This window comes from Polypterus senegalus, chromosome 9 (assembly GCF_016835505.1).
Source record: "Polypterus senegalus isolate Bchr_013 chromosome 9, ASM1683550v1, whole genome shotgun sequence".
NCBI classification, from domain to species: domain Eukaryota; kingdom Metazoa; phylum Chordata; class Cladistia; order Polypteriformes; family Polypteridae; genus Polypterus; species Polypterus senegalus.
In genome coordinates this window covers 182,842,354-182,857,309 of record NC_053162.1, presented here as the reverse complement: position 1 = coordinate 182,857,309, position 14,956 = coordinate 182,842,354, and the positions used below count along the sequence as shown (strand labels likewise).

The window sequence follows — 14,956 nt, the reverse complement described above, 5'->3', positions numbered from 1 at the left end:
TCAGCATAGCTGTGGTAGCTCACGTTGTAACCTGAGATAATCTGACCTAACGGAAGCATGTAGATTGAGAAAACAGCGGACCCAGGATAGAGCCTTGTGGAACACCATATCGGATATCATGTGTCTTTGAGATTTGATTACCACAACTCACAAAGAATTTTCTCCTGCCAGGTAGGATTCAAACCAATTTAAGACACTGCCAGAGAGGCCCACCCATTGACTAAGGCGATTTCTAAGAATATTGTGATCAATGGTGTCAAATGCAGCACTCAGATCTAAGAGGATGAGAACAGATAAATGGCCTCTGTCTGCATTTACCCATAAGTCATTTACTACTTTAACAAGTGCAGTTTCTGTACTGTGATTTGTTCTGAAGCCTGACTGAAAGTATCAAGAATAGCATGTTTATTGAGGTGGTCATTTAACTGCATAATGACTGCCTTCTCTAGAATTTTACTTAAGAAGGGCAGGTTAGAAATGGGTCTAAAATTTTCAAAGGCAGAGGGGTCAAGATTATGTTTCTTAAGAAGGGGTTTAACTACAGCAGTCTTAAGACAGTCTGGAAAGACCCCCGTATCTAATGACGAATTTACTATGTCCAGAATATTGTCAATTAGCACGCCTGATATTTCTTTGAAAAACCTGGTTGGTATTGGGTCAAGGACGCAGGTGGAGGGTTTCAGTTGAGAGATTATACTATGTAATTCAGGTAAATCTATCCTGGTGAAAGCATTTAATTTGTTTATAATGGAGTACCGGGGCTTTGGAGGTTCTGCAGTGTTGGGGAGATATACTATGTTATCTCTAATATCATTAATTTTTTGAGTGAAAAATACAGCAATGTTCTCACAGGTTTCACTGGAAGTATTCTGGGGGCATTCCTTTGTGTTACCTGGGTTTAACAGACGATCAATTGTAAAAAATAAGACTCTGGGATTACTAGCATTGTTATTTATAATATTAGAGAAATAGCAGCGTCTCTCAAGACGGACAGTGTTATTGTATTCTGTTATTTTAGCCTTCAATATATCATAGTGGATAGTTAGTTTAGTTTTCCTCCATTTACGCTCAGCTCTACGACATGTTCTTTTTAAATCAGACACTCTTTGGGTCTTCCATGGAATAACAGTACTAGAGGATTTTTTAACTGTCTTTTCAGGTGCAACTATGTCAACAGCAGTTCTTACTTTAGAATTAAAGTTTTCCACTTTACTATTTACATTATCCTCGCTATTATAGCTGGCATTATAAACGAACTGATTGCTTAGAATAGTTGTAAGCTTTAAAGTAGCTGATGAGTCAAAGAAGCGTTTTTTAACAAAATGCTTCTCATGAGCGTTTTCTATCTTGATTTCTATATTAAATAGTAGAAGGAAATGGTCTGATAGACCGATATCAGTGACCTGCTTTATATCAACTTTAAGTCCTCATGTCACCAAGGGGGATCAAACTTCTGATGTTTATGTTCAAGATGGACAGCACAATGACAATCACACTTGTGCTTGAGTCACCAATGATACATTTTACTCATACTGTGCCTTTCCCATTCAAGGGGGAGCCCCTCTCCCCATGACGATCTGAAGTTTGTGCTAAATTCACCAAGTGGGACCCCACCATTCTGTTCCGACAATCGTGTTTGTGCATGATTGACCAACGAGGAGCCTTCTCCCACCCTGCAATGACTGCTTTCGATTCACCAAAGGGGATAACCGTCACCCGCTCTGATGATCACACTCTGTTCAACAAGGGGGGACGGACGTAACCTCGAATGTTTCTGCTTGTTTCACCAAGGGGTGAGGGTCTCTGACTAACCACTGCACCATCATGCTGCTAGTGACTGTGGAAAAAAAAGATCAGTTAATCTTTTTTAATGTATTCATTGGAACATTTGCAAAACATAAAAGAGTTTTTTTTATTCATCAGCAAGTAGTACATCTTTAACAATCCTGTGTCTTTAATGGCTCTTTACTGGGTTGTGGGGTTCCAAGTAGCTCTGCTGCTCGATAACAAAAAACATTTAATTCCTTACAGGGTTCTTTGATTATAAAGTTGCTTTTTTGGGCTTTAAAACAGATCCTCATCTGAGGATAAAACAGAAATCTTGACTAATAAGATACTTAATACCAAGAAAGAAAGCTTGAGCTTCACCTGCGTTATTATCTGTCAAAAGAGTCCTTTTCAAATCCGGATGCCTATCATATTTCATAAAATTGGAACTTGTTACATACTAATTGAAGTTTTTGTTTTTTTCCTAAGAAAATGGTGTCTCTCTAGCATTACTCTGAGCAACAAGCTTTTCTTTTTAACGAAACCTTGAGGAAGTCTTTATAGACCTGTGAAGATTGTGCAATTCATAAAGCGTGCGCTGCTTCCTTGTTGACGTCTGTGTTTACATTGATTGATGGCTTCGAGTATCAACTCCACTTGCCTTTGCCACTAATTACAAGACCTTCATTTTGTTTGGTTGATGTTTTCATCCATTTAAATAAAATACATGATAATGTTCTCATAAAAGTCAATATTAAATTAAAAAAATATTTAATAGTCTTAAGAAAAAAATAACAATGCAAAAATACAGGCTCAGTCGGATGTAATTGTGTCTTTGTTTTCTTTGCACACACTTCCCCAGGGTCTTGTTCAGAAAGCTGACACCATCTCTTTCTTGTTGTTTGTTTTAAATAGATAGATAGATAGATAGATAGATAGATAGATAGATAGATAGATAGATAGATAGATAGATAGATAGATAGATAGATAGATAGATACTTTATTAATCCCAAGGGGAAATTCACATAATCCAGCAGCAGTATACTGATACAAAAAACAAAATGAAATTAAATAGTAATAAAAATGCATGTAAAAGCAGACAATAACTTTGAGTAATGTTAGCATTTACTCACCCGGGTGGAATTGAAGAGTCGCATAGTGTGGGGGAGGAACGATCTCCTCAGTCTGTCGCTGAAGCTGCTCCTCTGTCTGGAGATGATCCTGTTCAGTGGACGCAGTGGATTCTCCATGATTGACAGGAGTCTGCTTAATGCCCGTCGCTCTGTCACGGATGTTAAACTGTCCAACTTTACTCCTACAATAGAGCCTGCCTTCTTAACAAGTTTGTCCAGGCCTGAGGCGTCTTTCATCTTTATGTAGCCTCTCCAGCACACCACCGTGTAGATGAGGGCGCTCGCCACAACCGTCTGGTAGAACATCTGCAGCATCTTATTGTAGATGTTGAAGGACACCAGCCTTCTAAGGAAGTATAGTCGGCTCTGTCCTCTCTTGCACAGAGCATCAGTATTGGCAGTCCAGTGCAATTTATCATCCAGCTGCACTCCCAGGTATTTATAGGTCTGCACCCTCTGCACAGTCACCTCTGATGATCACAGGGTCCATGAGGGGCCTGGGCCTGCTAAAATCCACCACCAGCTCCTTGGTCTTGCTGGTGTTCAGCTGGCTCACCCCTACTACAAACTCTGAACTTAAGGTTCATACGGGTAAGGCCAGGTACACCAGGGTACCTAATCTTAAAAATTTAGAGTAGGTGCCTAATTTTAAAAACAACTTGCATATTAGGCGTCCGCTTTCTGAACAAGATCTGGATCAAACACGTGTATCTTCTTAGGTTACTTCTACACAATAAATGGTCGCGGTTTGGTCGAGTGAGGTCTGTTCCTGCCTGTTGACAGCTGTCTCCCAGTATCCGTATGATTTCTCCCGAGACTCCCACAACATGCACCTGCTTCTGCTTCTCGCGACTCTGAGTGAGGAAACACACTGGCAGAGAGAGGGTCCTGAGTGGGTCTGTGGGGCTGGAGCCCTGAATGAGTCTGACGAGTGCTCGGGTTTGGAAGGAAATCAAATCAAGTTTGAAATGTTAGCCTTTGGCCCCCGTGTTGTTCAACATTATCCATCCATCCATATTCCAACCTGCTATATCCTAACTACAGGGTCTCTGGGGTCTGTTGGAGCCAATCCCATCCAACCAAGGGCGCAAGGCAGGAAACAAACCCCGGTTTGTTTCACTGCACACACACACCAGGGACAATTTAGGATTGCCAATGCAACCTGACCTGCATGTCATTGGACTGTGGGAGGAAACAGACACGGGGAGAACATGCAAATTCCAAACAGGGAGGACCCGGGAAGCAAACCCAGGTCTCCTAACTGCGAGGCAACAGCATTACCCACTGCACCACCGTGCAGCCCTTCAACATTATTATTATTATTATTATTATTGAAGTCAATATGGAGCATAAATAAAATTCTTCACTACTAAGCCTTCAATGACCTCTTGGGCACTGCCATCAGCAGTGTGTCTGTCTACAGAGAGAGTGTCGACCTTTTCAAGAGGTTTACTACCTCAGCTTTACTAAAATGAAAAATATTGCAATATACCTAAAAAATATGTAGGCATTTCTTACACTATGATATAAAAACAAGCAGTTCATATACTTTTTTTCGCTTTTTTAATTTATATAATCCAACATACATTTCCATTAATATATTTTAACAGACATATTTGCAACTGCATTGTGTATGACACATACAATTTACTGTGCATTCGGTTCTTTCTGAACGATCATCCACTGCTTATACTCTTCCCTGGACAATTTTAAACACAGGCTTCCTAATAATCCCTGTTATTGCTGTCAGCACCTTTAATCCACGCTGAAACATTTACCGTATATGCTTGATGTGTTTTGGGAAGTCAGGAAGAATTTTTAACAGAGTTATAGGCAGTCAGTCATCTTCTAACCTAACACAGGGTCACGGGGGTCTGCTGGAGCCATTCCCAGCCAGCAGAGGGCGCAAGGCTGGAAAAAAATCCACCAATCCAACTGCAGGCTACACACCCACACACCAAGGACACACTACGGAAAATTATAGGATCGCCAATGTACCTTTGGACTCTGGGAGGAAACCCACGCAGACACGGGGAGAACAAGCAAACCCAAGTCTCCTTACTGCGCGGCAGAAGAGCTACCACTGCGCCATCATGCCATAACACCATAATAGAGTTATAACCCTTGTGAAATGTATATTTCTTCAATATTAGTTTTAATCAGTTTTACCCAGAAATACTGCATATCTGGAATATAGAGAAACCATTCTGAAGCAATTTTTCTAGTGGAAAATTACAAGAACAACAAAAAAAGCATATTAAAATATATTGAAATGCCTGTATATACTCTAAAATATATTTTATAGTATAACTATTGACAGTATTTTTAAAAAAAAAATACTTTGTAATATATATGTTTTACAGTATATTATTCCAAATATTTTTAAACATTGAGAAATACATTTTTATATTTTGAAACATGCATGCATTATGCAAAAACAGCAATAATGTACACATTTCACAGTGTATTTAAGTACACTGCAAAATTTTGTAATCCATATTTATCCTTGAAGTATTTTGTAACGTATTTTAAAATATGTTCAAAATATAATAAACGTTTATTTCAATTACGTTTAGTTTTGTAAACACGACTGGCGATTTTCCTGTGCAGCGGTGCACATCATTGGTTTTAATGCACCCAACAAAAACCGTGTGGCTCTTTCATCCTCACTCTTTGACTTTTCCATAGACATTTTTGCCTATTTATTTATTTATTTATTTATTTATTTATTTATTTTCACGCCAAGAAACCTCTGTTGTAAAGGTTCGCCTCACCTTAAACTTTCTGTTTGTTATGGAAAAGATATAACAGACATACATTTTCTTGTTGGATTTGTTGGCTAAACCGTGCTTAAAAGTGGAAAATGTCTGTCATGGAATTCAAATATACAATTCTGATTCCTTTTTTCCCTATATAATAGCTATAATAATAAATTCTACTTCAAAATATAGAACTAGTGAGATTTGATTCCCGAACTGATCATTACTTTTGTTTTATGTATTTCCAGCAATCCGTCCACTTTCTATACCAGCTTTACTTTGAGCAGGATCGTTTGAGCCTAACCCGGGCTGCAAGGTGGGAACAACAAGTTCTGAACACACACACACACAGATGAGCTTCGCCGATCAACGAGCTACACGTCTTTTGATTGTGGGAAGAAACCTACTAGACACTGGAAGAACACGCAAACTCCACATATATAAGTCCAGCGATGTGAAAACCCTGAATCTCCGGAGGCCGAAGCTCCACCACGGCGTCACCTCGCTCAATGTTGCTAAGATACCAGCAACCTTAATAAGCGGCCCATGCAGAAAGCGAAACATGAGGCCGCTAGAATGCGTGAACTCCAGCAGACATACTAACCTCCAGAAGAGCACCGCAACTGTAAAAAGGAAATAAAAACAAGAGAACTCACTCAACCACAATCGTGTAGCATTAAAGAAATATTACATAAGAACGTGCGGTTTCGAAGCCGTTCTGCAATATTTCTGTTTTTACATTAGCTTTTTTTATTATTATTTTTTTTATATATATATATTCCCTGGGCGTTACCGCTGCACCTCCACCGAACTGTTGCCGCCTCCCCTTAACGCTCCGTGGTTAAATGAGCTTAGTCGTTCACATCTTCAGTCTACCGTCACATCCAATATCATCCTTCTCATAGGGAGTCACGGACCTTCCAAGTGACACGCGGGAACGCCCATGTTGGCATAACCAACAAAGGCATCAGGAAGGAGCCTCGGGGCCGTTGCACCTGTCCTACTTTTTTCAGTGTCGATCTGGGTTATTTGCAAAGGGCACCAACACACCTTCTGCCGCGTCCCGGGTGAGTTTCTCATTATATATTTTCTTCCATTATATTTGACAACGCGCTGAGTCCTAACAGGTGCTACAGGATACATGAACCAAACCTCGGAACATTTAGAAAAATAAAAGAGGTCAGCCATTACCTGGAGGCTCTGAATTGGCTATGTCGGAGTGATGTATGCGGCAACGTCCAATCGTAAACGATAAATCTGAATTACTGGGGGGCAGGGGGTCTAGGGGAGCGGGTGTTGTGGAAGGTGGATTGGGGTTAAAGTCTTCACGCCCACATGCTCAATAAGATCAAAGTTATTACCCTACTGGAAATATCATCTGCAATTTGGCCCTTTACTGGAAATATCACCTGCAATGACCGCAATAGTCGGACCATAATAATGAAGCAGAACAGAACGGAACGCGCCAGTACACGGTGCAGATCTCCGAGAACTAATAGGAATCATTTCATTTTTAACATTTTAGAATAAGATATTCAAGTCGACAGGACTGATATGATGAGAATTTAGCAAACGGGTTGATGTGTTTAATTACTTTGATTATTATTATTGACTTTCTGTTGGAGTTACTTGTTTTTGGAGCAGGCTCTCCCAGTTATGCTTTTAAATAAGTTGTTAAAAAATTCTAACTTTGTTTAATTCTCTTCAAACGTTCTGCTGAAGAGAGTGAGTAAGATGCACATACAGGACAATCGTTTATAAACATTAAGGCTTTCTCTAGTGCTCGATGCAGTAAGATTACCCGCCTGGTTATCTCAGGCGACACTTTCCTTGATGACAAACAGATAATTGAGGACATTTAGGTTCGTCTTTATGGATCCAGTGGTTTCATTGAGATTACAAAATGAAAATATTCAGACGTCATCCCTATAATAGTGCATCTTCTCAGTGGCAGGCAGTATAATGTAATGATTAAGGCTTTGGAATTTAAACGCTGAGGTCGTGGGTTCAAATTCCACCATGACACTGTGTGATCCTGAGCAGGTCACTTGACCCGACTGTTCGCCAATTGGAAAACCAAAAGGAATGTAACCAGTTGTATGGTAAATGTTGTAAGTCGCCTTGGTTAATGGCGTCGGCCAAAATAAGTAAATGTACAAATCTAAAGTGATTTGAGCGAAGGGCCAACGGTCAAATCGGTTATATAGTGCCTTTCATATCTAACTTTATCAGTTTTAGTCAGGGTGGAAATGTTAAGCTCAATGTTTTAAGACATCCATCAATTTCCTGCCTGCTCCGCGATCTGACGAGATGTTGTTCTAATTGGTAATAATCAACGGACAGGGCTCCGCTCCCTGGACGTCTCAAAAATGGCATTTTGCTGTTATATAGATTAGCGAAATATATCGAAAGATATATATGTTGAAAATATATCAAACGATAAAGTTTATCCATCCATTCATCTATTCATTATCCAAACCGCTAAATCCTAACTACAGGGTCACGGGGGTCTGCTGGAGCCAATCCCAGCCTACACAGGGCACAAGGCAGGAAACAAACCCCGGGCAGGGCACACATACAGACACACACACACATCAAGCACACATAGGGACCATTTAGAATCGCCAGTGCACCTAACCTGCATGTCTTTGGACTGTGAGAGTAAACCGGAGCAACCGGAGGAAACCCAACTTTTCCCAGATTCAAAATACATAACACACAATAGCGGAATCTAAAATGTGTCGGAATTGCATTAAATCAGTTAAACGCGTTTCAATAAAAAAGTTAAAGCAGGCGGCTGTTTCATTTGAATGTATATCAGAAAGCGCATAAATGTCGTATTAATTGCTGTACCTGTCCTTATAGCGGCACCTCCAAGGGACCCCAAAACATTTGTTCCGCGCAGTTGGATTTACAGATAAGGCGGCTAATGAGGCTTAAACCGGACCAGCTGGAATCGGTGGCTATTTTCTCCTTCAAGATGACATTCTAGACCCAGTTTCGCAATGAACATGAAGCCTTTAATGGAAGAAATGGGTGAAATATTCAGATGCTTCTTTTTGAACGAAAGGAAAAAAAATCGCCATCCTTCTTTGTTAAAACTCGATGACTTTGTTCCTCGTCTTGTTCCAGACTTTTAGTGCGGCTTCCATCCCACACAGCTAACTTTATTCTGTCAGGAAAAAAAAAACTTGAACGTACACATACGTGTAAAATGTGCATGATAATAATGGGTTCCAATATTTATATAACTATTGTGAATGTCTTAATTTCTTTTTTTTTATTTTTAATCGATATGACCAATAAAGGTGCTAGTGTTTTGATTTTGTCACACTGGTTACACAACGCATACTCAGTTATGGCTCGCTTGATTTTCTTCACGCGTTTGGCTTCAATATGCGGTGTTCAGAAAGATCCTTGGGGTCTGAGACTTGGAGGTGACATGTTCGTTTTTAGAGGGGCGATGCACGAGTTCATCTCCCCTTCTTAATAACGTGAGGGTTGTGATTAAATTTAGGAGTTTTTGTTGAGGCCTTGAACAGTGGCGTATACAGTAGCTATAGGGTCGAGCGGAGGGGGCGGTCCGCCCCGAACGGCACAGTTTTGGGGGCGGCGTTATTGGCCAAAACGCTCGGTGCAATTCTTTTGTAAGCAGCAGGGTTCGGAAAAATATCGCTCATGAATGAAAAAAAAAAAAATTCTCTGATTTATATCCACAAATGCTTCAGAAATCATTTTCAGACTGTCCTTCTGTGACGGCATCAGACACAGCAGTTGAAATTTATGAGTTACAGTAATAACAAAAATAAACTTAAACATTACACAGATAAGAATTTCTAAGAAGATAAACAGCTAATTTATAATTTCGTTTCCTTATCAATCCGAATGCGTTCTTGATCTGCGCAGAAAACATCCCCACCTATCACTTGTACACAACACTGGTTCTGGTTTTCGCAGCGTAATTATATTAAACTAATAATTAGAACGCGGTTTATATTCTTGTCTTGTTGATGCCTAAATAATTGTATGTGAAAAATTATTGTTGTTTCTCTATATATGAATACATCTATGCAAATTATTTTTTCTCTATGCGTTATTTTCATTTTCTATTTAAATAGGTTAACATATTCAGAGCGGCATGAACTATACGCCTCTGGCTTTGAATGACTTTACTGATCCCAGTTGGCCTAACTTAAATACGAGCGACGTATAAAACGTTTTCTGCACTTTTTTTTATCAGTTTATTAACAAATTACGATCACATTTCTAGTCACCATCGTTTGCGATGCAGGTTTTCCAGCTTCGTACTATACTTTTTAATGCCCAATTAGTACTCCTCCCGTCTTCACCGTTCCCAACGAAAATGTTAAAGTGCGGAAACTTTGAAAGCCCCTCGTACTTGACTGATCGTGTCTGTATCGCTTAAACGAGCTGCTAATGAATAATGTGCCGGGGGCGTTCGCAGAAAATAAGTAACCAAATAAGTAAGTAAATTAATTCTTCATTTTGGCAGAATTTTCTTTGAACCATGAAACTTGTTCAGAGGGCAATAGAGCTATTAAGAATTATTGGTAAAACGTACGCCCTACGATGGGCAGGTGCACTGCCAGGGGTTTGTTTCCTGCCTTGCGCCCTGTGCTGGCTGGGATTGGCTCCAGCAGACCCCTGTGACCCTGTAGTTTAGGATATAGCGGGTTGGATAATGGATGGATGGTAAAACGTACATCTGGCTAATATTAAATAGCGATATTTGATTCTTAAAAATGAAGGTGCCAGAGTGGTGACTATGTAGAAAAGTATTTGTTTTTGAAATTCTTAATAAATGTAATTTTAAAAAGTGCAGAAACCTTTTCAATCTCCCAACAGCAAATAAATATACGCGTATTTTGGTATAATTATCCTCAAATCTTTCGTAATTCTTTGAATTTAGCTGAGAATGGAATATTTAAGGGATGTTAATAAAAAAGTGAGATGCAGTTTAGATTATACTCTGTGAACCCGAACCATTTCCTCTAATAAAAACAACTTAAACAAACCAAATAAAATCAATTAAGCCCCAAGTAGCTTTATTGTTTCAGATTTAAGAAATATATTTACTTTACCCAGCGGATTCGTTTAAATAAAAAGCAGTACCCGGCATGTGGGCAGCACTGCGTTATCTCCCTGGTCATCCATCCCGGCCCCTGCCAGTGCACGGTACGTCTTTTTCTCGTGGACGCGCAAGTCGGAGTATCCACAGACGTGCCGCTGAGGTGCGCGTTAACCGGCGGGCGTGGGTTTGGCTGCGTGACTGTATCACTCAAAAAATATTTCTGCTCAAAATTTCAACTTTATATTTTTTAATTTTATGTACATTTTCCATCGACATCATTCACAGAACCCTAATGTAAAAATGCCTTTTCGCTCGACATATCTCAATAGTGTTCACTGAACATTTCAGAACTGAAAAACTTGAGTTTATGCAAGTATGATACATAGATGTTTTCTATTTCCAAAGTATTATCGCTGCTACTTTCAAATATTATGTTTTTTTTTTTTTTTTAAATATCGCATCAGTCAAAAAATAAACCTTTAAATTCAAAGAATTTCTCTATTATGTTAGGCTTTTCCACCTATTTTAAGTCAATCTTACAAAAAATCATGCTTTGTTAAAGCACACGTCAATGATTTTGTGAAGGTTAGGAACAAGTTACGTAAAAAATATCGGGTCTAATTAATATTCAAGCTACGGTGTTCCCCTGACTAATTGCGCAGTAATTCATGTATTATACTACACGAGGTAAACCAGTTATATTTAAGTTGTTTGCATTGCTTCATGAAATCTAAGAACATTATTGAACTGAAAACAAAGAGAAAGGGTGGGCGATGTTTAAAAAGGTAGTATAAATCTACCTTATATTATACTTTATTGTAAAGGAATTTGGCTTCACTGGTGAGGAGGTATGAGCAGGACCGAGTTGTCTGGAGAAGATTGATCAAGCACATCGACATCCCAGAGAAGTGGGGAAACATAAGGAGAAAGAACAAGAAGAAGCAGACTATAAATCGGCTTTCACAATTCCATTAAACTCATAACATTTGGAAGAAGAAACCGGCTTTAAACTTCCTGAACTTTATTTACAAAGGTGTGGCGATTTCACAGAATTTGCTTCCTCAAAAAGGTCAGGGCGTTATGTAAATATTGGAGAGCTCTAGATATAAAGCTTCATTATTTTAAGTTAAATCAGCTTACCTGTGTGTCATATACCGCATGGTCAACCTGTATATATGAGGTTTGCAGTCTGTGAGAACAGGAAATCAAGAAGATGATTTACTGTAAAATAAATTCCAGAAACCAGTAACACGGACGTCTTATCACACACACCCACAATGTATATATAGAGAGAAAAAAATAAATAAATACAAATTTGAATCAGCTTCATCATTCACACAACCCCAATGTAAAAATGTCTTTTCGCTCGACTTATCTCAATAGTGTTCACTGAATGTTTCAAAACTGAAAAGCTTGAGTTTATGCAAGTATGATACATAGATGTATTTTATTTTAAATGTATTATCGAGACTACTTTCAAATGTTATGTGTTTTTTTTTTTTGTTTTTTTTTTTTCATTTCGCATAGTCAAACAAATAAACCTTTGAATTTAAAGAATGTCTCTATTATGTCTGGTCTTTCCACCTATTTAAAGTCAATCTTACAAAAAAACATGCTTTGTTAAAGCACACGTCAAAGATTTTGTGAAGGTTACGGACAAGTTACGTAAAAATATCGGGTCTAATTAATATTCAAGCTACGCGGTTCCCCTTACCAATTGCGCGGTAATTCATGTATTATATTACACGAGGCAAACCAGTTATGTTTAAGTTATTTGCATTTCTTCATGTAATCTAAGAACATTATTGAACTGAAAACAAAGAGAAAGGATGGGCGATGTTTAAAAAGCTAGTATAAATCTAGCTTATATTATACGTTATTGTAAAGGAATTTGGCTTCACTGGTGAGGAGGTATGAGCAGGACCGAGTTGTCTGGAGAAGATTGATCAAGCACAGCGACATCGCATAGAAGTGGGGAAACATAAGAAGAAGAAGAAGATGATGATGATGATGATGATGAAGACTGTAAATCGGCTTTCACAATTCCATTAAACCCATAGCATTTGGAAGAAGATGACGATTTTAGACTTCCTGAACTTTCTTTCCAACTTTACAAAGGTGTGGCGATTCCACAGAATTTGCTGCCTCAAAAATGTCAGGGCGTTATGTAAATATTGGAGAGCTCTGGATATAAAGCTTCATTATTTTAAGTTAAATCAGCTTACCTGTGTGTTATATACTGCATGGTCAACCTGTATATATGAGGTTTGCAGTCTGTGAGAACAGGAAATCAAGAAGATGATTTACTGTAAAATAAATTCCAGAAACCAGTAACATGGACGTCTTATCACACACACCCACAATGTATATATAGAGAGAAAAAAATAAATAAATACATAAATAAATACAAATTTGAATCAGCTTCATCATTCACACAACCCCAATGTAAAAATGCCTTTTCGCTCGACTTATCTCAATAGTGTTCACTGAATGTTTCAAAATTGAAAAGCTTGAGTTTATGCAAGTATGATACATAGATGTATTTTATTTTAAATGTATTATCGAGGCTACTTCACAGACACACCCGCAATGTATAGAGAGAGAGAAAAGAAACAATAAAAATGTGAATCAGCTTGAACCAAGAGGTCCCAAACTTTATTCGGCCGCAAACCCCTGTACCAAAAACCTTTAAAACCGTCGACCACCTAGTCATTTACTTTACTTACTCAAATGAATACATTTGTTCAGTACTCGATATTAAATATTTCACTAGATATCAAACTTTTCATTTTAATCACTTGTAATGAATGATTGAAAAAGTTGAAAGGACTACGGAATATATCGCATTATCTTGTGCAACATTTACGAAAATTACATTTTTTTACATTTATGACATAAATATGTAAATTCAAAATAAGTACAAATAGTCCAAGCTGTACTGTCTGCGTTTTTTTATTTTTTTTTTTTTTTTTGGTCCAGTCATATTATTATCTGAAGAAATAAAAACTTTTATTAACAAACCCCTGTGACAAAAAAAAAAAAAACAAAGTATGTACTCACTTCAAACAGAAGATTTTTGTTCAAACTCGAATAAATAAACTGTGTCCTCTGATTTTCTTTTTCATAGTACTGCTCCTCAATAAATAATTATGCTCAAAGTTCAAATCACAAATAAGTACATGTCACATCAAACAAACCAATTTGTAGTGCTTTATGAAAGCATGACCGTACAAGACTGATCGATTCTGCTAATATTGAATATCCGTCGTTGCAATCACGTGCGGACATGCAATGGTTTTTCATGTCCGCACTTGCTTTGATACGATCGATAAGACTAGTGGTTCTCAAACTGTGGGGTTAGGGGGGCAAAAAGTAACAAAAAGGGGGTGCGAAGATGTGAAAAAAAGAAAACAAGAATCAAAAATATAAAAAATACATTTATTGAAACCAAAACAAATGAACTCAAACTACATTCTGATACTAGAACAATAAATATAGAGTTCGATAAATGTCGATAAAAGTTAAGTAGGTATAATAAAATTTGCATCTATGATATATCATTAATTTAAAAAGAAGAAATTAGTATTAGTGGGCTCCTTTCAAAAAAACGTTAGGGGGGGCGATTAAAACTTTTATGAAAACTCGGGTCACAAGTAAAGGTTGAGAGACGCTGGATAAGACAATGCGCAGACATGTTTGTATTTTCGTGCATTCTTACGTGTGAATCTTTTAATGACACATTTTACCTTTTCGTTCTCACGTTTGGTATGTAATGTGTTTTTATCAAAAAAGAGATTTTTTTTTTAATTATTTTACTTCTTAATTTAGGATATTTTGAAGTAAGAAACAAATAGCAGTAGTAAGGGGGTCTATTTTTGCTGTCGTCGACCCCCAAATCTTTTCATTGAAACTATCGACCACTTTGGGAACTCTTGGCTTAAACCCACCGTAATTCAGGGTTCTCCTAAGAAATGTACCGATTCACTTAATGTGACGGAAGTACAAAATTAACAATAAGAGTTGTACCAAATATTTGAAACATTAAAAAGTGTGCCTCTATAGTTTAGAAGTTTAATAAATGCTGAATACACAGGCTTCAAAACTGCCAAATCCACTGTTTTGAGATCAGGAACTAAAAGGAATTGAAACAGACCTGATGGGCTGTGTAATGTAGGCGCCAATACACCGGAGAAACAAGAGACGGC

At 38.0% G+C, this 14,956-nt stretch overlaps 1 protein-coding gene across 1 annotated transcript in view; it reads left to right on the top strand.

The window, feature by feature from the left end:
• The first annotated feature begins 6,504 nt into the window (after positions 1-6,504).
• LOC120536098 overlaps positions 6,505-14,956 on the top strand; it is a 63,137-nt gene continuing 54,685 nt past the window's right edge. Inside the window, exon 1 of the mRNA XM_039764471.1 lies at positions 6,505-6,726. The gene's annotated coding sequence lies outside the window, so the exon portion shown is untranslated. The remainder of the gene's footprint in view (positions 6,727-14,956) is intronic.